General features: G+C 48.3%; 43 non-coding genes and 3 pseudogenes across 43 annotated transcripts; all 46 read left to right on the top strand.

Moving 5' to 3' along the window:
* The first annotated feature begins 43 nt into the window (after positions 1 to 43).
* LOC144939069 (5S ribosomal RNA) lies at positions 44 to 162 on the top strand. The gene has a single exon (XR_013638267.1). It is a non-coding gene; the product is annotated as a 5S ribosomal RNA (ribosomal RNA).
* Positions 163 to 410: 248 nt separating this feature from the next.
* Positions 411 to 529, top strand: LOC144939581 (5S ribosomal RNA; annotated as a pseudogene).
* A 249-nt stretch (positions 530 to 778) lies between these two features.
* Positions 779 to 897, top strand: LOC144940266 (5S ribosomal RNA). Its single transcript, XR_013638843.1, has one exon. It is a non-coding gene; the product is annotated as a 5S ribosomal RNA (ribosomal RNA).
* A 248-nt stretch (positions 898 to 1,145) lies between these two features.
* LOC144939019 (5S ribosomal RNA) lies at positions 1,146 to 1,264 on the top strand. Its single transcript, XR_013638220.1, has one exon. It is a non-coding gene; the product is annotated as a 5S ribosomal RNA (ribosomal RNA).
* Positions 1,265 to 3,040: 1,776 nt separating this feature from the next.
* Positions 3,041 to 3,159, top strand: LOC144940264 (5S ribosomal RNA). The gene has a single exon (XR_013638842.1). It is a non-coding gene; the product is annotated as a 5S ribosomal RNA (ribosomal RNA).
* Positions 3,160 to 3,408: 249 nt separating this feature from the next.
* On the top strand, positions 3,409 to 3,527 carry LOC144940448 (5S ribosomal RNA). Its single transcript, XR_013639017.1, has one exon. It is a non-coding gene; the product is annotated as a 5S ribosomal RNA (ribosomal RNA).
* A 249-nt stretch (positions 3,528 to 3,776) lies between these two features.
* LOC144940263 (5S ribosomal RNA) lies at positions 3,777 to 3,895 on the top strand. Its single transcript, XR_013638841.1, has one exon. It is a non-coding gene; the product is annotated as a 5S ribosomal RNA (ribosomal RNA).
* Positions 3,896 to 4,145: 250 nt separating this feature from the next.
* On the top strand, positions 4,146 to 4,264 carry LOC144939066 (5S ribosomal RNA). Its single transcript, XR_013638265.1, has one exon. It is a non-coding gene; the product is annotated as a 5S ribosomal RNA (ribosomal RNA).
* A 248-nt stretch (positions 4,265 to 4,512) lies between these two features.
* On the top strand, positions 4,513 to 4,631 carry LOC144939302 (5S ribosomal RNA). Its single transcript, XR_013638490.1, has one exon. It is a non-coding gene; the product is annotated as a 5S ribosomal RNA (ribosomal RNA).
* A 250-nt stretch (positions 4,632 to 4,881) lies between these two features.
* Positions 4,882 to 5,000, top strand: LOC144940480 (5S ribosomal RNA). The gene has a single exon (XR_013639047.1). It is a non-coding gene; the product is annotated as a 5S ribosomal RNA (ribosomal RNA).
* Positions 5,001 to 5,250: 250 nt separating this feature from the next.
* On the top strand, positions 5,251 to 5,369 carry LOC144939018 (5S ribosomal RNA). The gene has a single exon (XR_013638219.1). It is a non-coding gene; the product is annotated as a 5S ribosomal RNA (ribosomal RNA).
* Positions 5,370 to 7,144: 1,775 nt separating this feature from the next.
* LOC144940560 (5S ribosomal RNA) lies at positions 7,145 to 7,263 on the top strand. Its single transcript, XR_013639125.1, has one exon. It is a non-coding gene; the product is annotated as a 5S ribosomal RNA (ribosomal RNA).
* Positions 7,264 to 7,512: 249 nt separating this feature from the next.
* Positions 7,513 to 7,631, top strand: LOC144939157 (5S ribosomal RNA). Its single transcript, XR_013638350.1, has one exon. It is a non-coding gene; the product is annotated as a 5S ribosomal RNA (ribosomal RNA).
* Positions 7,632 to 7,881: 250 nt separating this feature from the next.
* Positions 7,882 to 8,000, top strand: LOC144938782 (5S ribosomal RNA). The gene has a single exon (XR_013637992.1). It is a non-coding gene; the product is annotated as a 5S ribosomal RNA (ribosomal RNA).
* A 249-nt stretch (positions 8,001 to 8,249) lies between these two features.
* Positions 8,250 to 8,368, top strand: LOC144939334 (5S ribosomal RNA). The gene has a single exon (XR_013638520.1). It is a non-coding gene; the product is annotated as a 5S ribosomal RNA (ribosomal RNA).
* A 250-nt stretch (positions 8,369 to 8,618) lies between these two features.
* Positions 8,619 to 8,737, top strand: LOC144939065 (5S ribosomal RNA). Its single transcript, XR_013638264.1, has one exon. It is a non-coding gene; the product is annotated as a 5S ribosomal RNA (ribosomal RNA).
* Positions 8,738 to 8,985: 248 nt separating this feature from the next.
* LOC144939300 (5S ribosomal RNA) lies at positions 8,986 to 9,104 on the top strand. The gene has a single exon (XR_013638488.1). It is a non-coding gene; the product is annotated as a 5S ribosomal RNA (ribosomal RNA).
* A 250-nt stretch (positions 9,105 to 9,354) lies between these two features.
* Positions 9,355 to 9,473, top strand: LOC144938975 (5S ribosomal RNA). The gene has a single exon (XR_013638179.1). It is a non-coding gene; the product is annotated as a 5S ribosomal RNA (ribosomal RNA).
* A 250-nt stretch (positions 9,474 to 9,723) lies between these two features.
* Positions 9,724 to 9,842, top strand: LOC144939017 (5S ribosomal RNA). The gene has a single exon (XR_013638218.1). It is a non-coding gene; the product is annotated as a 5S ribosomal RNA (ribosomal RNA).
* Positions 9,843 to 10,090: 248 nt separating this feature from the next.
* LOC144939299 (5S ribosomal RNA) lies at positions 10,091 to 10,209 on the top strand. Its single transcript, XR_013638487.1, has one exon. It is a non-coding gene; the product is annotated as a 5S ribosomal RNA (ribosomal RNA).
* Positions 10,210 to 10,459: 250 nt separating this feature from the next.
* LOC144940479 (5S ribosomal RNA) lies at positions 10,460 to 10,578 on the top strand. Its single transcript, XR_013639046.1, has one exon. It is a non-coding gene; the product is annotated as a 5S ribosomal RNA (ribosomal RNA).
* Positions 10,579 to 10,828: 250 nt separating this feature from the next.
* Positions 10,829 to 10,947, top strand: LOC144939016 (5S ribosomal RNA). Its single transcript, XR_013638217.1, has one exon. It is a non-coding gene; the product is annotated as a 5S ribosomal RNA (ribosomal RNA).
* A 248-nt stretch (positions 10,948 to 11,195) lies between these two features.
* On the top strand, positions 11,196 to 11,314 carry LOC144939543 (5S ribosomal RNA). The gene has a single exon (XR_013638716.1). It is a non-coding gene; the product is annotated as a 5S ribosomal RNA (ribosomal RNA).
* Positions 11,315 to 11,564: 250 nt separating this feature from the next.
* Positions 11,565 to 11,683, top strand: LOC144940477 (5S ribosomal RNA). The gene has a single exon (XR_013639044.1). It is a non-coding gene; the product is annotated as a 5S ribosomal RNA (ribosomal RNA).
* Positions 11,684 to 11,933: 250 nt separating this feature from the next.
* Positions 11,934 to 12,052, top strand: LOC144939015 (5S ribosomal RNA). Its single transcript, XR_013638216.1, has one exon. It is a non-coding gene; the product is annotated as a 5S ribosomal RNA (ribosomal RNA).
* A 248-nt stretch (positions 12,053 to 12,300) lies between these two features.
* Positions 12,301 to 12,419, top strand: LOC144939542 (5S ribosomal RNA). The gene has a single exon (XR_013638715.1). It is a non-coding gene; the product is annotated as a 5S ribosomal RNA (ribosomal RNA).
* A 250-nt stretch (positions 12,420 to 12,669) lies between these two features.
* On the top strand, positions 12,670 to 12,788 carry LOC144938974 (5S ribosomal RNA). The gene has a single exon (XR_013638178.1). It is a non-coding gene; the product is annotated as a 5S ribosomal RNA (ribosomal RNA).
* Positions 12,789 to 13,038: 250 nt separating this feature from the next.
* On the top strand, positions 13,039 to 13,157 carry LOC144939014 (5S ribosomal RNA). Its single transcript, XR_013638215.1, has one exon. It is a non-coding gene; the product is annotated as a 5S ribosomal RNA (ribosomal RNA).
* Positions 13,158 to 13,405: 248 nt separating this feature from the next.
* On the top strand, positions 13,406 to 13,524 carry LOC144939541 (5S ribosomal RNA). The gene has a single exon (XR_013638714.1). It is a non-coding gene; the product is annotated as a 5S ribosomal RNA (ribosomal RNA).
* A 250-nt stretch (positions 13,525 to 13,774) lies between these two features.
* LOC144938972 (5S ribosomal RNA) lies at positions 13,775 to 13,893 on the top strand. The gene has a single exon (XR_013638176.1). It is a non-coding gene; the product is annotated as a 5S ribosomal RNA (ribosomal RNA).
* A 250-nt stretch (positions 13,894 to 14,143) lies between these two features.
* LOC144939013 (5S ribosomal RNA) lies at positions 14,144 to 14,262 on the top strand. Its single transcript, XR_013638214.1, has one exon. It is a non-coding gene; the product is annotated as a 5S ribosomal RNA (ribosomal RNA).
* A 248-nt stretch (positions 14,263 to 14,510) lies between these two features.
* Positions 14,511 to 14,629, top strand: LOC144939298 (5S ribosomal RNA). The gene has a single exon (XR_013638486.1). It is a non-coding gene; the product is annotated as a 5S ribosomal RNA (ribosomal RNA).
* Positions 14,630 to 14,879: 250 nt separating this feature from the next.
* Positions 14,880 to 14,998, top strand: LOC144940476 (5S ribosomal RNA). The gene has a single exon (XR_013639043.1). It is a non-coding gene; the product is annotated as a 5S ribosomal RNA (ribosomal RNA).
* Positions 14,999 to 15,248: 250 nt separating this feature from the next.
* On the top strand, positions 15,249 to 15,367 carry LOC144939012 (5S ribosomal RNA). The gene has a single exon (XR_013638213.1). It is a non-coding gene; the product is annotated as a 5S ribosomal RNA (ribosomal RNA).
* Positions 15,368 to 15,615: 248 nt separating this feature from the next.
* LOC144939540 (5S ribosomal RNA) lies at positions 15,616 to 15,734 on the top strand. The gene has a single exon (XR_013638713.1). It is a non-coding gene; the product is annotated as a 5S ribosomal RNA (ribosomal RNA).
* Positions 15,735 to 15,984: 250 nt separating this feature from the next.
* Positions 15,985 to 16,103, top strand: LOC144940474 (5S ribosomal RNA). The gene has a single exon (XR_013639042.1). It is a non-coding gene; the product is annotated as a 5S ribosomal RNA (ribosomal RNA).
* Positions 16,104 to 16,353: 250 nt separating this feature from the next.
* LOC144939011 (5S ribosomal RNA) lies at positions 16,354 to 16,472 on the top strand. Its single transcript, XR_013638212.1, has one exon. It is a non-coding gene; the product is annotated as a 5S ribosomal RNA (ribosomal RNA).
* Positions 16,473 to 16,720: 248 nt separating this feature from the next.
* LOC144939539 (5S ribosomal RNA) lies at positions 16,721 to 16,839 on the top strand. Its single transcript, XR_013638712.1, has one exon. It is a non-coding gene; the product is annotated as a 5S ribosomal RNA (ribosomal RNA).
* Positions 16,840 to 17,089: 250 nt separating this feature from the next.
* LOC144940154 (5S ribosomal RNA) lies at positions 17,090 to 17,198 on the top strand (annotated as a pseudogene).
* Positions 17,199 to 17,448: 250 nt separating this feature from the next.
* Positions 17,449 to 17,557, top strand: LOC144939694 (5S ribosomal RNA; annotated as a pseudogene).
* Positions 17,558 to 17,806: 249 nt separating this feature from the next.
* LOC144939235 (5S ribosomal RNA) lies at positions 17,807 to 17,925 on the top strand. The gene has a single exon (XR_013638425.1). It is a non-coding gene; the product is annotated as a 5S ribosomal RNA (ribosomal RNA).
* Positions 17,926 to 18,174: 249 nt separating this feature from the next.
* LOC144939422 (5S ribosomal RNA) lies at positions 18,175 to 18,292 on the top strand. The gene has a single exon (XR_013638601.1). It is a non-coding gene; the product is annotated as a 5S ribosomal RNA (ribosomal RNA).
* Positions 18,293 to 18,541: 249 nt separating this feature from the next.
* Positions 18,542 to 18,660, top strand: LOC144940517 (5S ribosomal RNA). The gene has a single exon (XR_013639083.1). It is a non-coding gene; the product is annotated as a 5S ribosomal RNA (ribosomal RNA).
* A 250-nt stretch (positions 18,661 to 18,910) lies between these two features.
* On the top strand, positions 18,911 to 19,029 carry LOC144939290 (5S ribosomal RNA). The gene has a single exon (XR_013638479.1). It is a non-coding gene; the product is annotated as a 5S ribosomal RNA (ribosomal RNA).
* A 250-nt stretch (positions 19,030 to 19,279) lies between these two features.
* On the top strand, positions 19,280 to 19,398 carry LOC144939214 (5S ribosomal RNA). The gene has a single exon (XR_013638406.1). It is a non-coding gene; the product is annotated as a 5S ribosomal RNA (ribosomal RNA).
* A 250-nt stretch (positions 19,399 to 19,648) lies between these two features.
* On the top strand, positions 19,649 to 19,767 carry LOC144939032 (5S ribosomal RNA). Its single transcript, XR_013638233.1, has one exon. It is a non-coding gene; the product is annotated as a 5S ribosomal RNA (ribosomal RNA).
* The last annotated feature ends 233 nt before the right edge of the window (positions 19,768 to 20,000 follow it).

Genomic DNA, 20,000 nt, shown 5'->3' with positions numbered 1-20,000 from the left:
TTGATTTTAACATATGAATGTGCGTCAGGTCTCTGCAAGTATGGCCTACGACCATATCACCCTGAATGCGCCCGATCTCCTTTGATCTCGAAAGCTAAGCAGGGTCGAGCCTGGTTAGTACTTGGATTGGAGACTGCCTGGGAATACCAGGTGTTGTAGGCTTTTGCATTCTAGCATCTGGATGGGTCGTGTTTAACTCTTCAATTCACCCAGTCAGTTCACCTGCCAATTGCACGTGGATATGGTGTACTGCATTGGGATCAAGATTTTATTGTAAAAGACCGTTTAATGCCACTCTTTCGGGGCTCAACCAGGAGTCCAGAATAAACGTTTCATGAGTGTTGACCTCCCGCAGTAGAGTTGAATCTTGATTTTTACATGTGAATGTGCGTCAGGTTTCTGCAAGTATGGCGTACGACCATATCACCCTGAATGCGCCCGATCTCGTCTGATCTCGGAAGCTAAGCAGCGTAGAGCCTGGTTAGTGCTTATATGGGAGACTGCCTGGGAATACCAGGTGTTGTAGGCTTTTGCATTTTCGCATCTGGATGGGTCGCGTTTTACTCTTCAATTCACCCAGTCAGTTCACCTGCCAATTGCACGTGGATATGGTTGTACTGCATTGGGATCAATATTTTCTTGTAAAAGACCGTTTAATGCCACTCTTTCGGGCTCAACCAGGAGTCCAGAATAAACGTTTTCATGAGTGTTGACCTCCCGCAGTAGAGTTGAATCTTGATTTTTACATATGTATGTGCGTCAGGTCTCTGCAAGTATGGCCTACGACCATATCACCCTGAATGCGCCCGATCTCGTCTGATCTCGGAAGCTAAGCAGGGTCGAGCCTGGTTAGTACTTGGATGGGAGACTGCCTGGGAATACCAGGTGTTGTAGGCTTTTGCATTTTCGTATCTGGATGGGTCGCGTTTTACTCTTCAATTCACCCAGTCAGTTCAACTGCCAATTGCACGCGGATATGGTGTACTGCATTGGGATCAAGATTTTCTTGTAAGACCGTTTAATGCCACTCTTTCGGGGCTCAACCAGGAGTCCAGAAAATAACGTTTTCATGAGTGTTGACCTCCCGCAGTAGAGTTGAATCTTGATTTTAACATATGAATGTGCGTCAGGTCTCTGCAAGTATGGCCTACGACCATATCACCCTGAATGCGCCCGATCTCTTTTGATCTCGAAAGCTAAGCAGGGTCGAGCCTGGTTAGTACTTGGATTGGAGACTGCCTGGGAATACCAGGTGTTGTAGGCTTTTGCATTCTCGCATCTGGATGGGTCGCGTTTAACTCTTCAATTCACCCAGTCAGTTCACCTGCCAATTGCACGTGGATATGGTGTACTGCATTGGGATCAAGATTTTATTGTAAAAGACCTTTTAATGCCACTCTTTCGGGGCTCAACCAGGAGTCCAGAATAAACGTTTTCATGAGTGTTGACCTACCGCAGTAGAGTTGAATCTTGATTTTGACATATGAATGTGCGTCAGGTCTCTGCAAGTATGGCCTACGACCATATCACCCTGAATGCGCCCGATCTCGTCTGATCTCGGAAGCTAAGCAGCGTAGAGCCTGGTTAGTACTTATGTAATGTAGTAACTCGGCGGGAGACGACTTCACGGGGAGCACACTCTTTTATTTTACCAAACTCGTTCACAGGTGACTAACACCCACTTAGTATCTCGGGTGACAACCACCCACTTAGCTACCCTGGCGACTAACGCCCTCTTAGCTACCCTGGCGACTAACGCCCACTGAGCTATTCGGGTGACTAACACCCTCTTAGCTACCCTGGCGACTAACGCCCTCTTAGCTACCCTGGCGACTAACGCCCACTGAGCTATTCTGGCGACTAACGCCCACTGAGCTATTCGGGTGACAAACACCCTCTTAGCTACCCTGGCGACTAACGCCCTCTTAGCTACCCTGGCGACTAACGCCCACTGAGCTATTCTGGCGACTAACGCCCACTGAGCTAATCGGGTGACAAACACCCACTTAGCTACCCTGGCGACTAACGCCCTCTTAGCTACCCTGGCGACTAATGCCCACTGAGCTATTCTGGCGACTAACGCCCACTGAGCTATTCGGGTGACAAACACCCTCTTAGCTACCCTGGCGACTAACGCCCTCTTAGCTACCCTGGCGACTAACGCCCACTGAGCTATTCTGGCGACTAACGCCCACTGAGCTATTCGGGTGACAAACACCCACTTAGCTACCCTGGCGACTAACGCCCTCTTAGCTACCCTGGCGACTAACGCCCACTGAGCTATTCGGGACACTCCCTGCCCGGGGTGTCCGTCTTGACTGTGGGTCCCCAGCCCGACCCACGTGGGCGTCGGACCCCGGGTCCCACAGTCTCGCCTCCGAGCCACACAGGGCCCCGGTCCCCACAAGGACGGCGGGACTAGGGGTCTCGGGGCACTAGGTCTTCAGCTCCGTCTTCTGGTCTTCAACTGGGTAACTCTCCCCGAGTGCTCTCGCGCGTCCCCCTTTATACCCCACCTGCGGACGTCGCTGCGAGCACCCATCCTATTCGACCAATCACTGGGCGCTGGCTACGATCCTGTTTTCCCACATCTCAGCGTGCCTCAGCACCCACGCCGCGCCGCCCCGTCATCTGTCACTCCCGGCGCGCGCGTCCACAACACGCCCACAACGCGTGCCCAACCCCGCACCCCGCGCCGCCCCGTGATCCATCACTGTCACAGTCGGCGCACGTCAACACCACCACTACACTTATATGGGAGACTGCCTGGGAATACCAGGTGTTGTAGGCTTTTGCATTTTCGTATCTGGATGGGTCGCGTTTTTCTCTTCAATTCACCCAGTCAGTTCACCTGCCAATTGCACGCGGATATGGTGTACTGCATTGGGATCAATATTTTCTTGTAAAAGACCGTTTAATGCCACTCTTTCGGGGCTCAACCAGGAGTCCAGAATAAACGTTTTCATGAGTGTTGACCTCCCGCAGTAGAGTTGAATCTTGATTTTAACATATGAATGTGCGTCAGGTCTCTGCAAGTATGGCCTACGACCATATCACCCTGAATGCGCCCGATCTCGTCTGATCTCGGAAGCTAAGCAGGGTCGAGCCTGGTTAGTACTTGGATGGGAGACTGCCTGGGAATACCAGGTGTTGTAGGCTTTTGCATTTTCGTATCTGGATGGGTCGCGTTTTACTCTTCAATTCACCCAGTCAGTTCACCTGCCAATTGCACGCGGATATGGTGTACTGCATTGGGATCAATATTTTCTTGTAAAAGACCGTTTAATGCCACTCTTTCGGGGCTCAACCAGGAGTCCAGAATAAACGTTTTCATGAGTGTTGACCTCCCGCAGTAGAGTTGAATCTTGATTTTAACATATGAATGTGCGTCAGGTCTCTGCAAGTATGGCCTACGACCATATCACCCTGAATGCGCCCGATCTCGTCTGATCTCGGAAGCTAAGCAGGGTCGAGCCTGGTTAGTACTTGGATGGGAGACTGCCTGGGAATACTAGGTGTTGTAGGCTTTTGCATTTTCGTATCTGGATGGGTCGCGTTTTACTCTTCAATTCACCCAGTCAGTTCACCTGCCAATTGCACGCGGATATGGTGTACTGCATTGGGATCAATATTTTCTTGTAAAAGACCGTTTAATGCCACTCTTTCGGGGCTCAACCAGGAGTCCAGAATAAACGTTTTCATGAGTGTTGACCTCCCGCAGTAGAGTTGAATCTTGATTTTTACATATGTATGTGCGTCAGGTCTCTGCAAGTATGGCCTACGACCATATCACCCTGAATGCGCCCGATCTCGTCTGATCTCGGAAGCTAAGCAGGGTCGAGCCTGGTTAGTACTTGGATGGGAGACTGCCTGGGAATACCAGGTGTTGTAGGCTTTTGCATTTTCGTATCTGGATGGGTCGCGTTTTACTCTTCAATTCACCCAGTCAGTTCACCTGCCAATTGCACGCGGATATGGTGTACTGCATTGGGATCAAGATTTTCTTGTTAAAGACCGTTTAATGCCACTCTTTCGGGGCTCAACCAGGAGTCCAGAAAATAACGTTTTCATGAGTGTTGACCTCCCGCAGTAGAGTTGAATCTTGATTTTAACATATGAATGTGCGTCAGGTCTCTGCAAGTATGGCCTACGACCATATCACCCTGAATGCGCCCGATCTCCTTTGATCTCGAAAGCTAAGCAGGGTCGAGCCTGGTTAGTACTTGGATTGGAGACTGCCTGGGAATACCAGGTGTTGTAGGCTTTTGCATTCTCGCATCTGGATGGGTCGTGTTTAACTCTTCAATTCACCCAGTCAGTTCACCTGCCAATTGCACGTGGATATGGTGTACTGCATTGGGATCAAGATTTTATTGTAAAAGACCGTTTAATGCCACTCTTTCGGGGCTCAACCAGGAGTCCAGAATAAACGTTTCATGAGTGTTGACCTCCCGCAGTAGAGTTGAATCTTGATTTTTACATGTGAATGTGCGTCAGGTTTCTGCAAGTATGGCGTACGACCATATCACCCTGAATGCGCCCGATCTCGTCTGATCTCGGAAGCTAAGCAGCGTAGAGCCTGGTTAGTACTTATATGGGAGACTGCCTGGGAATACCAGGTGTTGTAGGCTTTTGCATTTTCGCATCTGGATGGGTCGCGTTTTACTCTTCAATTCACCCAGTCAGTTCACCTGCCAATTGCACGTGGATATGGTTGTACTGCATTGGGATCAATATTTTCTTGTAAAAGACCGTTTAATGCCACTCTTTCGGGGCTCAACCAGGAGTCCAGAATAAACGTTTTCATGAGTGTTGACCTCCCGCAGTAGAGTTGAATCTTGATTTTTACATATGTATGTGCGTCAGGTCTCTGCAAGTATGGCCTACGACCATATCACCCTGAATGCGCCCGATCTCGTCTGATCTCGGAAGCTAAGCAGGGTCGTGCCTGGTTAGTACTTGGATGGGAGACTGCCTGGGAATACCAGGTGTTGTAGGCTTTTGCATTTTCGTATCTGGATGGGTCGCGTTTTACTCTTCAATTCACCCAGTCAGTTCACCTGCCAATTGCACACGGATATGGTGTACTGCATTGGGATCAAGATTTTCTTGTAAAAGACCGTTTAATGCCACTCTTTCGGGGCTCAACCAGGAGTCCAGAAAATAACGTTTTCATGAGTGTTGACCTCCCGCAGTAGAGTTGAATCTTGATTTTAACATATGAATGTGCGTCAGGTCTCTGCAAGTATGGCCTACGACCATATCACCCTGAATGCGCCCGATCTCTTTTGATCTCGAAAGCTAAGCAGGGTCGAGCCTGGTTAGTACTTGGATTGGAGACTGCCTGGGAATACCAGGTGTTGTAGGCTTTTGCATTCTCGCATCTGGATGGGTCGCGTTTAACTCTTCAATTCACCCAGTCAGTTCACCTGCCAATTGCACGTGGATATGGTGTACTGCATTGGGATCAAGATTTTATTGTAAAAGACCTTTTAATGCCACTCTTTCGGGGCTCAACCAGGAGTCCAGAATAAACGTTTCATGAGTGTTGACCTCCCGCAGTAGAGTTGAATCTTGATTTTTACATGTGAATGTGCGTCAGGTTTCTGCAAGTATGGCGTACGACCATATCACCCTGAATGCGCCCGATCTCGTCTGATCTCGGAAGCTAAGCAGCGTAGAGCCTGGTTAGTACTTATGTAATGTAGTAACTCGGCGGGAGACGACTTCACGGGGAGCACACTCTTTTATTTTACCAAACTCGTTCACAGGTGACTAACACCCACTTAGTATCTCGGGTGACAACCACCCACTTAGCTACCCTGGCGACTAACGCCCTCTTAGCTACCCTGGCGACTAACGCCCACTGAGCTATTCGGGTGACTAACACCCTCTTAGCTACCCTGGCGACTAACGCCCTCTTAGCTACCCTGGCGACTAACGCCCACTGAGCTATTCTGGCGACTAACGCCCACTGAGCTATTCGGGTGACAAACACCCTCTTAGCTACCCTGGCGACTAACGCCCTCTTAGCTACCCTGGCGACTAACGCCCACTGAGCTATTCTGGCGACTAACGCCCACTGAGCTAATCGGGTGACAAACACCCACTTAGCTACCCTGGCGACTAACGCCCTCTTAGCTACCCTGGCGACTAACGCCCACTGAGCTATTCTGGCGACTAACGCCCACTGAGCTATTCGGGTGACAAACACCCTCTTAGCTACCCTGGCGACTAACGCCCTCTTAGCTACCCTGGCGACTAACGCCCACTGAGCTATTCTGGCGACTAACGCCCACTGAGCTATTCGGGTGACAAACACCCACTTAGCTACCCTGGCGACTAACGCCCTCTTAGCTACCCTGGCGACTAACGCCCACTGAGCTATTCGGGACACTCCCTGCCCGGGGTGTCCGTCTTGACTGTGGGTCCCCAGCCCTACCCACGTGGGCGTCGGACCCCGGGTCCCACAGTCTCGCCTCCGAGCCACACAGGGCCCCGGTCCCCACAAGGACGGCGGGACTAGGGGTCTCGGGGCACTAGGTCTTCAGCTCCGTCTTCTGGTCTTCAACTGGGTAACTCTCCCCGAGTGCTCTCGCGCGTCCCCCTTTATACCCCACCTGCGGACGTCGCTGCGAGCACCCATCCTATTCGACCAATCACTGGGCGCTGGCTACGATCCTGTTTTCCCACATCTCAGCGTGCCTCAGCACCCACGCCGCGCCGCCCCGTCATCTGTCACTCCCGGCGCGCGCGTCCACACCACGCCCACAACGCGTGCCCAACCCCGCACCCCGCGCCGCCCCGTGATCCATCACTGTCACAGTCGGCGCACGTCAACACCACCACTACACTTATATGGGAGACTGCCTGGGAATACCAGGTGTTGTAGGCTTTTGCATTTTCGTATCTGGATGGGTCGCGTTTTTCTCTTCAATTCACCCAGTCAGTTCACCTGCCAATTGCACGCGGATATGGTGTACTGCATTGGGATCAAGATTTTCTTGTAAAAGACCGTTTAATGCCACTCTTTCGGGGCTCAACCAGGAGTCCAGAATAAACGTTTTCATGAGTGTTGACCTCCCGCAGTAGAGTTGAATCTTGATTTTAACATATGAATGTGCGTCAGGTCTCTGCATGTATGGCCTACGACCATATCACCCTGAATGCGCCCGATCTCGTCTGATCTTGGAAGCTAAGCAGGGTCGAGCCTGGTTAGTACTTGGATGGGAGACTGCCTGGGAACACCAGGTGTTGTAGGCTTTTGCATTTTCGTATCTGGATGGGTCGCGTTTTACTCTTCAATTCACCCAGTCAGTTCACCTGCCAATTGCACGCGGATATGGTGTACTGCATTGGGATCAATATTTTCTTGTAAAAGACCGTTTAATGCCACTCTTTCGGGGCTCAACCAGGAGTCCAGAATAAACGTTTTCATGAGTGTTGACCTCCCGCAGTAGAGTTGAATCTTGATTTTAACATATGAATGTGCGTCAGGTCTCTGCAAGTATGGCCTACGACCATATCACCCTGAATGCGCCCGATCTCGTCTGATCTTGGAAGCTAAGCAGGGTCGAGCCTGGTGAGTACTTGGATGGGAGACTGCCTGGGAATACCAGGTGTTGTAGGATTTTGCATTTTCGTATCTGGATGGGTCGCGTTTTACTCTTCAATTCAGCCAGTCAGTTCACCTGCCAATTGCACGCGGATATGGTGTACTGCATTGGGATCAAGATTTTCTTGTAAAAGACCGTTTAATGCCACTCTTTCGGGGCTCAACCAGGAGTCCAGAAAATAACGTTTTCATGAGTGTTGACCTCCCGCAGTAGAGTTGAATCTTGATTTTAACATATGAATGTGCGTCAGGTCTCTGCAAGTATGGCCTACGACCATATCACCCTGAATGCGCCCGATCTCGTCTGATCTTGGAAGCTAAGCAGGGTCGAGCCTGGTGAGTACTTGGATGGGAGACTGCCTGGGAATACCAGGTGTTGTAGGCTTTTGCATTTTCGTATCTGGATGGGTCGCGTTTTACTCTTCAATTCACCCAGTCAGTTCACCTGCCAATTGCACGCGGATATGGTGTACTGCATTGGGATCAAGATTTTCTTGTAAAAGACCGTTTAATGCCACTCTTTCGGGGCTCAACCAGGAGTCCAGAATAAACGTTTTCAGGAGTGTTGACCTCCCGCAGTAGAGTTGAATTTTGATTTTTACATATGTATGTGCGTCAGGTCTCTGCAAGTATGGCCTACGACCATATCACCCTGAATGCGCCCGATCTCGTCTGATCTTGGGAGCTAAGCAGGGTCGAGCCTGGTTAGTACTTGGATGGGAGACTGCCAGGGAATACCAGGTGTTGTAGGATTTTGCATTTTCGTATCTGGATGGGTCGCGTTTTACTCTTCAATTCACCCAGTCAGTTCACCTGCCAATTGCACGCGGATATGGTGTACTGCATTGGGATCAAGATTTTCTTGTAAAAGACCGTTTAATGCCAGTCTTTCGGGGCTCAACCAGGAGTCCAGAAAATAACGTTTTCATGAGTGTTGACCTCCCGCAGTAGAGTTGAATCTTGATTTTAACATATGAATGTGCGTCAGGTCTCTGCAAGTATGGCCTACGACCATATCACCCTGAATGCGCCCGATCTCCTTTGATCTCGAAAGCTAAGCAGGGTCGAGCCTGGTTAGTACTTGGATTGGAGACTGCCTGGGAATACCAGGTGTTGTAGGCTTTTGCATTCTCGCATCTGGATGGGTCGTGTTTAACTCTTCAATTCACCCAGTCAGTTCACCTGCCAATTGCACGTGGATATGGTGTACTGCATTGGGATCAAGATTTTATTGTAAAAGACCGTTTAATGCCACTCTTTCGGGGCTCAACCAGGAGTCCAGAATAAACGTTTCATGAGTGTTGACCTCCCGCAGTAGAGTTGAATCTTGATTTTTACATGTGAATGTGCGTCAGGTTTCTGCAAGTATGGCGTACGACCATATCACCCTGAATGCGCCCGATCTCGTCTGATCTCGGAAGCTAAGCAGCGTAGAGCCTGGTTAGTACTTATATGGGAGACTGCCTGGGAATACCAGGTGTTGTAGGCTTTTGCATTTTCGCATCTGGATGGGTCGCGTTTTACTCTTCAATTCACCCAGTCAGTTCACCTGCCAATTGCACGTGGATATGGTTGTACTGCATTGGGATCAATATTTTCTTGTAAAAGACCGTTTAATGCCACTCTTTCGGGGCTCAACCAGGAGTCCAGAATAAACGTTTTCATGAGTGTTGACCTCCCGCAGTAGAGTTGAATCTTGATTTTTACATATGTATGTGCGTCAGGTCTCTGCAAGTATGGCCTACGACCATATCACCCTGAATGCGCCCGATCTCGTCTGATCTCGGAAGCTAAGCAGGGTCGTGCCTGGTTAGTACTTTGATGGGAGACTGCCTGGGAATACCAGGTGTTGTAGGATTTTGCATTTTCGTATCTGGATGGGTCGCGTTTTACTCTTCAATTCACCCAGTCAGTTCCCCTGCCAATTGCACGCGGATATGGTGTACTGCATTGGGATCAAGATTTTCTTGTAAAAGACCGTTTAATGCCACTCTTTCGGGGCTCAACCAGGAGTCCAGAAAATAACGTTTTCATGAGTGTTGACCTCCCGCAGTAGAGTTGAATCTTGATTTTAACATATGAATGTGCGTCAGGTCTCTGCAAGTATGGCCTACGACCATATCACCCTGAATGCGCCCGATCTCTTTTGATCTCGAAAGCTAAGCAGGGTCGAGCCTGGTTAGTACTTGGATTGGAGACTGCCTGGGAATACCAGGTGTTGTAGGCTTTTGCATTCTCGCATCTGGATGGGTCGCGTTTAACTCTTCAATTCACCCAGTCAGTTCACCTGCCAATTGCACGTGGATATGGTGTACTGCATTGGGATCAAGATTTTATTGTAAAAGACCTTTTAATGCCACTCTTTCGGGGCTCAACCAGGAGTCCAGAATAAACGTTTCATGAGTGTTGACCTCCCGCAGTAGAGTTGAATCTTGATTTTTACATGTGAATGTGCGTCAGGTTTCTGCAAGTATGGCGTACGACCATATCACCCTGAATGCGCCCGATCTCGTCTGATCTCGGAAGCTAAGCAGCGTAGAGCCTGGTTAGTACTTATATGGGAGACTGCCTGGGAATACCAGGTGTTGTAGGCTTTTGCATTTTCGCATCTGGATGGGTCGCGTTTTACTCTTCAATTCACCCAGTCAGTTCACCTGCCAATTGCACGTGGATATGGTTGTACTGCATTGGGATCAATATTTTCTTGTAAAAGACCGTTTAATGCCACTCTTTCGGGGCTCAACCAGGAGTCCAGAATAAACGTTTTCATGAGTGTTGACCTCCCGCAGTAGAGTTGAATCTTGATTTTTACATATGTATGTGCGTCAGGTCTCTGCAAGTATGGCCTACGACCATATCACCCTGAATGCGCCCGATCTCGTCTGATCTCGGAAGCTAAGCAGGGTCGTGCCTGGTTAGTACTTGGATGGGAGACTGCCTGGGAATACCAGGTGTTGTAGGCTTTCGCATTTTCGTATCTGGATGGGTCGCGTTTTACTCTTCAATTCACCCAGTCAGTTCACCTGCCAATTGCACGCGGATATGGTGTACTGCATTGGGATCAAGATTTTCTTGTAAAAGACCGTTTAATGCCACTCTTTCGGGGCTCAACCAGGAGTCCAGAAAATAACGTTTTCATGAGTGTTGACCTCCCGCAGTAGAGTTGAATCTTGATTTTAACATATGAATGTGCGTCAGGTCTCTGCAAGTATGGCCTACGACCATATCACCCTGAATGCGCCCGATCTCTTTTGATCTCGAAAGCTAAGCAGGGTCGAGCCTGGTTAGTACTTGGATTGGAGACTGCCTGGGAATACCAGGTGTTGTAGGCTTTTGCATTCTCGCATCTGGATGGGTCGCGTTTAACTCTTCAATTCACCCAGTCAGTTCACCTACCAATTGCACGTGGATATGGTGTACTGCATTGGGATCAAGATTTTATTGTAAAAGACCGTTTAATGCCACTCTTTCGGGGCTCAACCAGGAGTCCAGAATAAACGTTTCATGAGTGTTGACCTCCCGCAGTAGAGTTGAATCTTGATTTTTACATGTGAATGTGCGTCAGGTTTCTGCAAGTATGGCGTACGACCATATCACCCAGAATGCGCCCGATCTCGTCTGATCTCGGAAGCTAAGCAGCGTAGAGCCTGGTTAGTACTTATATGGGAGACTGCCTGGGAATACCAGGTGTTGTAGGCTTTTGCATTTTCGCATCTGGATGGGTCGCGTTTTACTCTTCAATTCACCCAGTCAGTTCACCTGCCAATTGCACGTGGATATGGTTGTACTGCATTGGGATCAATATTTTCTTGTAAAAGACCGTTTAATGCCACTCTTTCGGGGCTCAACCAGGAGTCCAGAATAAACGTTTTCATGAGTGTTGACCTCCCGCAGTAGAGTTGAATCTTGATTTTTACATATGTATGTGCGTCAGGTCTCTGCAAGTATGGCCTACGACCATATCACCCTGAATGCGCCCGATCTCGTCTGATCTCGGAAGCTAAGCAGGGTCGTGCCTGGTTAGTACTTGGATGGGAGACTGCCTGGGAATACCAGGTGTTGTAGGCTTTCGCATTTTCGTATCTGGATGGGTCGCGTTTTACTCTTCAATTCACCCAGTCAGTTCACCTGCCAATTGCACGCGGATATGGTGTACTGCATTGGGATCAAGATTTTCTTGTAAAAGACCGTTTAATGCCACTCTTTCGGGGCTCAACCAGGAGTCCAGAAAATAACGTTTTCATGAGTGTTGACCTCCCGCAGTAGAGTTGAATCTTGATTTTAACATATGAATGTGCGTCAGGTCTCTGCAAGTATGGCCTACGACCATATCACCCTGAATGCGCCCGATCTCTTTTGATCTCGAAAGCTAAGCAGGGTCGAGCCTGGTTAGTACTTGGATTGGAGACTGCCTGGGAATACCAGGTGTTGTAGGCTTTTGCATTCTCGCATCTGGATGGGTCGCGTTTAACTCTTCAATTCACCCAGTCAGTTCACCTGCCAATTGCACGTGGATATGGTGTACTGCATTGGGATCAAGATTTTATTGTAAAAGACCGTTTAATGCCACTCTTTCGGGGCTCAACCAGGAGTCCAGAATAAACGTTTCATGAGTGTTGACCTCCCGCAGTAGAGTTGAATCTTGATTTTTACATGTGAATGTGCGTCAGGTTTCTGCAAGTATGGCGTACGACCATATCACCCAGAATGCGCCCGATCTCGTCTGATCTCGGAAGCTAAGCAGCGTAGAGCCTGGTTAGTACTTATATGGGAGACTGCCTGGGAATACCAGGTGTTGTAGGCTTTTGCATTTTCGCATCTGGATGGGTCGCGTTTTACTCTTCAATTCACCCAGTCAGTTCACCTGGCAATTGCACGTGGATATGGTTGTACTGCATTGGGATCAATATTTTCTTGTAAAAGACCGTTTAATGCCACTCTTTCGGGGCTCAACCAGGAGTCCAGAATAAACGTTTTCATGAGTGTTGACCTCCCGCAGTAGAGTTGAATCTTGATTTTAACATATGTATGTGCGTCAGGTCTCTGCAAGTATGGCCTACGACCATATCACCCTGAATGCGCCCGATCTCGTCTGATCTCGGAAGCTAAGCAGGGTCGTGCCTGGTTAGTACTTTGATGGGAGACTGCCTGGGAATACCAGGTGTTGTAGGATTTTGCATTTTCGTATCTGGATGGGTCGCGTTTTACTCTTCAATTCACCCAGTCAGTTCCCCTGCCAATTGCACGCGGATATGGTGTACTGCATTGGGATCAAGATTTTCTTGTAAAAGACCGTTTAATGCCACTCTTTCGGGGCTCAACCAGGAGTCCAGAAAATAACGTTTTCATGAGTGTTGACCTCCCGCAGTAGAGTTGAATCTTGATTTTAACATATGAATGTGCGTCAGGTCTCTGCAAGTATGGCCTACGACCATATCACCCTGAATGCGCCCGATCTCTTTTGATCTCGAAAGCTAAGCAGGGTCGAGCCTGGTTAGTACTTGGATTGGAGACTGCCTGGGAATACCAGGTGTTGTAGGCTTTTGCATTCTCGCATCTGGATGGGTCGCGTTTAACTCTTCAATTCACCCAGTCAGTTCACCTGCCAATTGCACGTGGATATGGTGTACTGCATTGGGATCAAGATTTTATTGTAAAAGACCGTTTAATGCCACTCTTTCGGGGCTCAACCAGGAGTCCAGAATAAACGTTTCATGAGTGTTGACCTCCCGCAGTAGAGTTGAATCTTGATTTTTACATGTGAATGTGCGTCAGGTTTCTGCAAGTATGGCGTACGACCATATCACCCAGAATGCGCCCGATCTCGTCTGATCTCGGAAGCTAAGCAGCGTAGAGCCTGGTTAGTACTTATATGGGAGACTGCCTGGGAATACCAGGTGTTGTAGGCTTTTGCATTTTCGCATCTGGATGGGTCGCGTTTTACTCTTCAATTCACCCAGTCAGTTCACCTGGCAATTGCACGTGGATATGGTTGTACTGCATTGGGATCAATATTTTCTTGTAAAAGACCGTTTAATGCCACTCTTTCGGGGCTCAACCAGGAGTCCAGAATAAACGTTTTCATGAGTGTTGACCTCCCGCAGTAGAGTTGAATCTTGATTTTAACATATGTATGTGCGTCAGGTCTCTGCAAGTATGGCCTACGACCATATCACCCTGAATGCGCCCGATCTCGTCTGATCTCGGAAGCTAAGCAGGGTCGTGCCTGGTTAGTACTTTGATGGGAGACTGCCTGGGAATACCAGGTGTTGTAGGATTTTGCATTTTCGTATCTGGATGGGTCGCGTTTTACTCTTCAATTCACCCAGTCAGTTCCCCTGCCAATTGCACGCGGATATGGTGTACTGCATTGGGATCAAGATTTTCTTGTAAAAGACCGTTTAATGCCACTCTTTCGGGGCTCAACCAGGAGTCCAGAAAATAACGTTTTCATGAGTGTTGACCTCCCGCAGTAGAGTTGAATCTTGATTTTAACATATGAATGTGCGTCAGGTCTCTGCAAGTATGGCCTACGACCATATCACCCTGAATGCGCCCGATCTCTTTTGATCTCGAAAGCTAAGCAGGGTCGAGCCTGGTTAGTACTTGGATTGGAGACTGCCTGGGAATACCAGGTGTTGTAGGCTTTTGCATTCTCGCATCTGGATGGGTCGCGTTTAACTCTTCAATTCACCCAGTCAGTTCACCTGCCAATTGCACGTGGATATGGTGTACTGCATTGGGATCAAGATTTTATTGTAAAAGACCTTTTAATGCCACTCTTTCGGGGCTCAACCAGGAGTCCAGAATAAACGTTTCATGAGTGTTGACCTCCCGCAGTAGAGTTGAATCTTGATTTTTACATGTGAATGTGCGTCAGGTTTCTGCAAGTATGGCGTACGACCATATCACCCTGAATGCGCCCGATCTCGTCTGATCTCGGAAGCTAAGCAGCGTAGAGCCTGGTTAGTACTTATATGGGAGACTGCCTGGGAATACCAGGTGTTGTAGGCTTTTGCATTTTCGCATCTGGATGGGTCGCGTTTTACTCTTCAATTCACCCAGTCAGTTCACCTGCCAATTGCACGTGGATATGGTTGTACTGCATTGGGATCAATATTTTCTTGTAAAAGACCGTTTAATGCCACTCTTTCGGGGCTCAACCAGGAGTCCAGAATAAACGTTTTCATGAGTGTTGACCTCCCGCAGTAGAGTTGAATCTTGATTTTTACATATGTATGTGCGTCAGGTCTCTGCAAGTATGGCCTACGACCATATCACCCTGAATGCGCCCGATCTCGTCTGATCTCGGAAGCTAAGCAGGGTCGTGCCTGGTTAGTACTTGGATGGGAGACTGCCTGGGAATACCAGGTGTTGTAGGCTTTCGCATTTTCGTATCTGGATGGGTCGCGTTTTACTCTTCAATTCACCCAGTCAGTTCACCTGCCAATTGCACGCGGATATGGTGTACTGCATTGGGATCAAGATTTTCTTGTAAAAGACCGTTTAATGCCACTCTTTCGGGGCTCAACCAGGAGTCCAGAAAATAACGTTTTCATGAGTGTTGACCTCCCGCAGTAGAGTTGAATCTTGATTTTAACATATGAATGTGCGTCAGGTCTCTGCAAGTATGGCCTACGACCATATCACCCTGAATGCGCCCGATCTCTTTTGATCTCGAAAGCTAAGCAGGGTCGAGCCTGGTTAGTACTTGGATTGGAGACTGCCTGGGAATACCAGGTGTTGTAGGCTTTTGCATTCTCGCATCTGGATGGGTCGCGTTTAACTCTTCAATTCACCCAGTCAGTTCACCTACCAATTGCACGTGGATATGGTGTACTGCATTGGGATCAAGATTTTATTGTAAAAGACCGTTTAATGCCACTCTTTCGGGGCTCAACCAGGAGTCCAGAATAAACGTTTCATGAGTGTTGACCTCCCGCAGTAGAGTTGAATCTTGATTTTTACATGTGAATGTGCGTCAGGTTTCTGCAAGTATGGCGTACGACCATATCACCCAGAATGCGCCCGATCTCGTCTGATCTCGGAAGCTAAGCAGCGTAGAGCCTGGTTAGTACTTATATGGGAGACTGCCTGGGAATACCAGGTGTTGTAGGCTTTTGCATTTTCGCATCTGGATGGGTCGCGTTTTACTCTTCAATTCACCCAGTCAGTTCACCTGCCAATTGCACGTGGATATGGTTGTACTGCATTGGGATCAATATTTTCTTGTAAAAGACCGTTTAATGCCACTCTTTCGGGGCTCAACCAGGAGTCCAGAATAAACGTTTTCATGAGTGTTGACCTCCCGCAGTAGAGTTGAATCTTGATTTTTACATATGTATGTGCGTCAGGTCTCTGCAAGTATGGCCTACGACCATATCACCCTGAATGCGCCCGATCTCGTCTGATCTCGGAAGCTAAGCAGGGTCGTGCCTGGTTAGTACTTGGATGGGAGACTGCCTGGGAATACCAGGTGTTGTAGGCTTTCGCATTTTCGTATCTGGATGGGTCGCGTTTTACTCTTCAATTCACCCAGTCAGTTCACCTGCCAATTGCACGCGGATATGGTGTACTGCATTGGGATCAAGATTTTCTTGTAAAAGACCGTTTAATGCCACTCTTTCGGGGCTCAACCAGGAGTCCAGAAAATAACGTTTTCATGAGTGTTGACCTCCCGCAGTAGAGTTGAATCTTGATTTTAACATATGAATGTGCGTCAGGTCTCTGCAAGTATGGCCTACGACCATATCACCCTGAATGCGCCCGATCTCTTTTGATCTCGAAAGCTAAGCAGGGTCGAGCCTGGTTAGTACTTGGATTGGAGACTGCCTGGGAATACCAGGTGTTGTAGGCTTTTGCATTCTCGCATCTGGATGGGTCGCGTTTAACTCTTCAATTCACCCAGTCAGTTCACCTGCCAATTGCACGTGGATATGGTGTACTGCATTGGGATCAAGATTTTATTGTAAAAGACCGTTTAATGCCACTCTTTCGGGGCTCAACCAGGAGTCCAGAATAAACGTTTCATGAGTGTTGACCTCCCGCAGTAGAGTTGAATCTTGATTTTTACATGTGAATGTGCGTCAGGTTTCTGCAAGTATGGCGTACGACCATATCACCCAGAATGCGCCCGATCTCGTCTGATCTCGGAAGCTAAGCAGCGTAGAGCCTGGTTAGTACTTATATGGGAGACTGCCTGGGAATACCAGGTGTTGTAGGCTTTTGCATTTTCGCATCTGGATGGGTCGCGTTTTACTCTTCAATTCACCCAGTCAGTTCACCTGGCAATTGCACGTGGATATGGTTGTACTGCATTGGGATCAATATTTTCTTGTAAAAGACCGTTTAATGCCACTCTTTCGGGGCTCAACCAGGAGTCCAGAATAAACGTTTTCATGAGTGTTGACCTCCCGCAGTAGAGTTGAATCTTGATTTTAACATATGTATGTGCGTCAGGTCTCTGCAAGTATGGCATACGACCATATCACCCTGAATGCCTCTGATCTTGGAAGCTAAGCAGGGTCGAGCCTGGTGAGTACTTGGATGGGAGACTGCCTGGGAATACCAGGTGTTGTAGGCTTTTGCATTTTCGCATCTGGATGGGTCGCGTTTTACTCTTCAATTCACCCAGTCAGTTCACCTGTCAATTGCACGTGGATATGGTTGTACTGCATTGGGATCAAGATTTTCTTGTAAAAGACCGTTTAATGCCACTCTTTCGGGGCTCAACCAGGAGTCCAGAATAAACGTTTTCATGAGTGTTGACCTCCCGCAGTAGAGTTGAATCTTGATTTTTACATATGTATGTGCGTCAGGTCTCTGCAAGTATGGCCTACGACCATATCACCCTGAATGCGCCTGATCTCGGAAGCTAAGCAGGGTCGAGCCTGGTTAGTACTTGGATGGGAGACTGCCTGGGAATACCAGGTGTTGTAGGCTTTTGCATTTTCGTATCTGGATGGGTCACGTTTTACTCTTCAATTCACCCAGTCAGTTCACCTGCCAATTGCACACGGATATGGTGTACTGCATTGGGATCAATATTTTCTTGTAAAAGACCGTTTAATGCCACTCTTTCGGGACTCAACCAGGAGTCCAGAATAAACGTTTTCATGAGTGTTGACCTCCCGCAGTAGAGTTGAATCTTGATTTTAACATATGAATGTGCGTCAGGTCTCTGCAAGTATGGCCTACGACCATATCACCCTGAATGCGCCAGATCTCGTCTGATCTTGGAAGCTAAGCAGGGTCGAGCCTGGTTAGTACTTGGACGGGAGACTGCCTGGGAATACCAGGTGTTGTAGGCTTTTGCATTTTCGTATCAGGATGGGTCGCGTTTTTCTCATCAATTCACCCAGTCAGTTCACCTGCCAATTGCACGCGGATATGGTGTACTGCATTGGGATCAAGATTTTCTTGTAAAAGACCGTTTAATGCCACTCTTTCGGGGCTCAACCAGGAGTCCAGAATAAACGTTTTCATGAGTGTTGACCTCCTGCAGTAGAGTTGAATCTTGATTTTTACAAATGAATGTGCGTCAGGTCTCTGCAAGTATGGCCTACGACCATATCACCTGAATGCGCACGATCTCGTCTGATCTCGGAAGCTAAGCAGGGTCGAGCCTGGTTAGTACTTGGATGGGAGACTGCCTGGGAATACCAGGTGTTGTAGGCTTTTGCATTATCGCATCTGGATGGGTCGCGTTTAACTCTTCAATTCACCCAGTCAGTTCACCTGCCAATTGCACGTGGATATGGTGTACTGCATTGGGATCAAGATTTTATTGTAAAAGACCGTTTAATGCCACTCTTTCGGGGCTCAACCAGGAGTCCAGAATAAACGTTTTCATGAGTGTTGACCTCCCGCAGTAGAGTTGAATCTTGATTTTTACATATGTATGTGCGTCAGGTCTCTGCAAGTATGGCCTACGACCATATCACCCTGAATGCGCCCGATCTCGTCTGATCTCGGAAGCTAAGCAGGGTCGTGCCTGGTTAGTACTTTGATGGGAGACTGCCTGGGAATACCAGGTGTTGTAGGCCTTTGCATTTTCGCATCTGGATGGGTCGCGTTTTACTCTTCAATTCACCCAGTCAGTTCACCTGTCAATTGCACGTGGATATGGTTGTACTGCATTGGGATCAAGATTTTCTTGTAAAAGACCGTTTAATGCCACTCTTTCGGGGCTCAACCAGGAGTCCAGAATAAACGTTTTCATGAGTGTTGACCTCCCGCAGTAGAGTTGAATCTTGATTTTTACATATGTATGTGCGTCAGGTCTCTGCAAGTATGGCCTACGACCATATCACCCTGAATGCTCCCGATCTCGTCTGATCTCGGAAGCTAAGCAGCGTAGAGCCTGGTTAATACTTATATGGGAGACTGCCTGGGAATACCAGGTGTTGTAGGCTTTTGCATTTTCGCATCTGGATGGGTCGCGTTTTACTCTTCAATTCACCCAGTCAGTTCACCTGGCAATTGCACGTGGATATGGTTGTACTGCATTGGGATCAATATTTTCTTGTAAAAGACCGTTTAATGCCACTCTTTCGGGGCTCAACCAGGAGTCCAGAATAAACGTTTTCATGAGTGTTGACCTCCCGCAGTAGAGTTGAATCTTGATTTTAACATATGTATGTGGGTCAGGTCTCTGCAAGTATGGCCTACGACCATATCACCCTGAATGCGCCCGATCTCGTCTGATCTTGGAAGCTAAGCAGGCTCGAGCCTGGTGAGTACTTGGATGGGAGACTGCCTGGGAATACCAGGTGTTGTAGGCTTTTGCATTTTCGCATCTGGATGGGTCGCGTTTTACTCTTCAATTCACCCAGTCAGTTCACCTGGCAATTGCACGTGGATATGGTTGTACTGCATTGGGATCAAGATTTTCTTGTAAAAGACCGTTTAATGCCACTCTTTCGGGGATCAACCAGGAGTCCAGAATAAACGTTTTCATGAGTGTTGACCTCCCGCAGTAGAGTTGAATCTTGATTTTTACATATGTATGTGCGTCAGGTCTCTGCAAGTATGGCCTACGGCCATATCACCCTGAATGCGCCCTATCTCGTCTGATCTCGGAAGCTAAGCAGGGTCGAGCCTGGTTAGTACTTGGATGGGAGACTGCCTGGGAATACCAGGTGTTGTAGGCTTTTGCATTTTCGTATCTGGATGGGTCGCGTTTTACTCTTCAATTCACCCAGTCAGTTCACCTGCCAATTGCACACGGATATGGTGTACTGCATTGGGATCAATATTTTCTTGTAAAAGACCGTTTAATGCCACTCTTTCGGGGCTCAACCAGGAGTCCAGAATAAACGTTTTCATGAGTGTTGACCTCCCGCAGTAGAGTTGAATCTTGATTTTAACATATGAATGTGCGTCA

This window comes from Lampetra fluviatilis, chromosome 22 (genome assembly GCF_964198595.1).
Source record: "Lampetra fluviatilis chromosome 22, kcLamFluv1.1, whole genome shotgun sequence".
NCBI lineage: Eukaryota > Metazoa > Chordata > Hyperoartia > Petromyzontiformes > Petromyzontidae > Lampetra > Lampetra fluviatilis.
Note: the sequence above shows the minus strand (reverse complement) of the source record. Positions and strands in the feature narration are given on the sequence as shown.